This window comes from Prunus dulcis, unplaced genomic scaffold (genome assembly GCF_902201215.1).
Source record: "Prunus dulcis unplaced genomic scaffold, ALMONDv2, whole genome shotgun sequence".
Lineage (NCBI taxonomy): Eukaryota > Viridiplantae > Streptophyta > Magnoliopsida > Rosales > Rosaceae > Prunus > Prunus dulcis.
In genome coordinates, this window is record NW_023010321.1 from 1 (window position 1) to 2,885 (window position 2,885).

The window sequence follows — 2,885 nt, forward strand, 5'->3', positions numbered from 1 at the left end:
TGGATGTGACCTTTCTGGAATCTGAGCTGTTCTTCCATGACCCATCATCCAATTCTACACTTCAGGGAGAGATACGAAGTGAAGATCAGAATTGGAGCAACTTGGAAAATAAAGAAATTCTCCTTTGTATAGAAATGATTGATCATTTCGAGTCTGGAGCATGAGATTACTCTCTATTGAAAAGCGGCCAATCGCCCATTCATAGCGATCAATTGCCTGACCCACCTGATCCATGCGAAGATATTTCTGATCCGAGTCTCACACCTACAGACAATATAGAACAACAAGATGAAGACCCCCTCTAACTCAACAGTACCAACAGACCAATCTCCTGAGAATATCCTTGAGGTAACTACTCCTACTAGACTTGTGCATTTAGATGATAAAACTATTGGATATCAATTACCTTTCAGGCAAAATCGTGGGAAGCCACCAAACCGTTATTCACCTGATATTGGCAAGACATCCAAGTATCAAATTGCAAATCATGTATCCACTGAGAAGCTGTCTGAACCACTCAAGGCTTTTGTGCATCAGTTGTCTGCTATCCATATTCCAACCAAGGTCTCTGAAGCATTGAAAGATCCTAAGTGGGTCCAAGGAGACTATACCCTGAGGAAAAAAGACTATCGGATGTAGATGGGTGTTTACTATAAAACACAATGCATATGGATCTATCGAGTGATACAAGGCAAGACTTGTGGCAAAAGGGTACACACAGACCTATGGTATAGACCATGAAGAAACCTTTGCTCCAGTTGCAAAGTTAAACACCGTCAAAGTCTTATTGTCCCTTGCAGCTAATTTGGATTGGCCACTATACCAGGTTGACGTAAAGAATGCTTTTCTACATGGCGAACTCACGGAGGAGGTGTACATGGACATTCCTCCTGGATATAATACTACTCAGACTGGAACAGTTTGCAGGTTACGAAAAGCATTGTATGGATTGAAACAATCACCACGCGCATGGTTTGGACGGTTCACCATGGCAATGAAGAACAATGGTTTCAAACAGTGCAACTCAGATCATACTCTATTCTTGAAACATCGAAAAGGGAAGGTAACAGCATTAATAATCTATGTTGATGATATGATTATTACTGGGAATGATAAACAGGAAATATCACAGCTACAAGTCTATCTGGCTACGAAGTTTGAGATGAAGGATCTAGGTAGACTCAAGTATTTCTTGGGAATTGAGGTGGCTCGATCGCAGCAAGGCATATTTCTCTCTCAAAGGAAATATGTCTTAGACTTATTGATAGACACAGGAATGCTAGATTGTAAACCCGCGAACACTCCTTTTGTTCAGAATCATCATCTTGGAGAATATCCGGATCAAATTCCAACTAACAAAGAAAAAGATACCAAAGGTTAGTGGGAAGATTGATCTATTTGTCACATACTCGGCCAGACATTGCTTATGCGGTGAGTGTTGTCAGTCAATTTATGCACTCTCCAAGTGAAGACCATATGAATGCAGTTCTTCGGATACTTAGATATTTGAAGTCTGCACCTAGAAAAGGACTTATGTTCTCAAAGCATGGTCATCTAAATATTGATGGTTATTTAGATGCAGATTGGGCAGGTAATGTAACAGATAGAAAATCCACATCGGGTTACTTCACATTCTTGGGAGGTAATTTGGTGACATGGAGAAGCAAGAAACAGAATGTAGTAGCTTTATCCAGTGCAGAAGCCGAGTTCAGAGGCATGACTAAAGGGATTTGTGAACTTCTTTGGTTAAGAAAGTAGCTTACTCAACTTGGGTATAAACCTACATCCACAATGAATCTCTTTTGTGACAACAAGGCTGCTGTAGCCATTGCACAGAATCCGGTTCAGCATGATCGTACTAAACATGTTGAGGTGGATCGACACTTCATCAAACAAAAGCTTGAGGCTAAAGTGTTTCAGTTTCCTTTTGTGAAATCCGAGGATCAATTGGCGGATATTTTGACAAACGCGATTTCCAGTAAAGCATTCCGCAATTCACTAGATCAGTTGGGCATTGGCGATATCTATGCACCAACGTGAGGGGTAGTGTTGGCGTGACTTGTGGATATTGACTTACTTTCCTTACACACCAAGAATTCCTATTATAATTGTAATTGATTTACTTTAATTCCTGATTTCCTACTGCAAATAGATTTAGGAATTTATTATTTACTTGCCCATTCAGGTTTCGTTGTATTATAAATATGACCTCTTACAAGGAGAAGAATACACAGAAATTTCCCACAAACAAATATTCTCTCATAGTTTTCATATTTTAGCAGAGACCTCGTCAGGCTGATGTTGCCAATAAAATTTGACAGCACCTTCACCCATTGAAAGAGTCCTTTATCCCAACATTCTGGCAGCGTTCACCTGCACTAAATTTATTGCCAGAAAGGTTGTGAAAATCTTGACCTAGTGCATTGAAAGAGTCATGTATCCCAACATCCTTGCAGCATTCACCAGCACTAAATTTATTGTCAGAAATGTTGTGCAAATCTTGACCTAGTCCTTTGAAAGAGTCCTGTATCCCAACATCCTTGCAGCGTTAACCTGCAATAAATTCATTGCCAGAAAATGTACGGTTCCTGCTGCTGCCGCCTCCTACCTTTTCCATGTTCACTTTAGGGAGTTTAATATTAAGAGTTTGAGTATCGGTCTTTGCTTCCCCTCTCCCTTATATAGATACAAGTTCAAGTGCTCGCTAGCAAAGCTTGATTGTAAAGTAAAAGTGAGTGGAGGAAGTTGAGGTTCCACCCCAAAACTTATTGGCTATGGAGGGAGTAACACAACTCCTTATAAGCCCTAAGCCCTTGCTAGGTTTATCAACTTTCTAATGTGGGACTCTTTACCTTCACATTCTCATAGTGAGCATGGTGACGAAG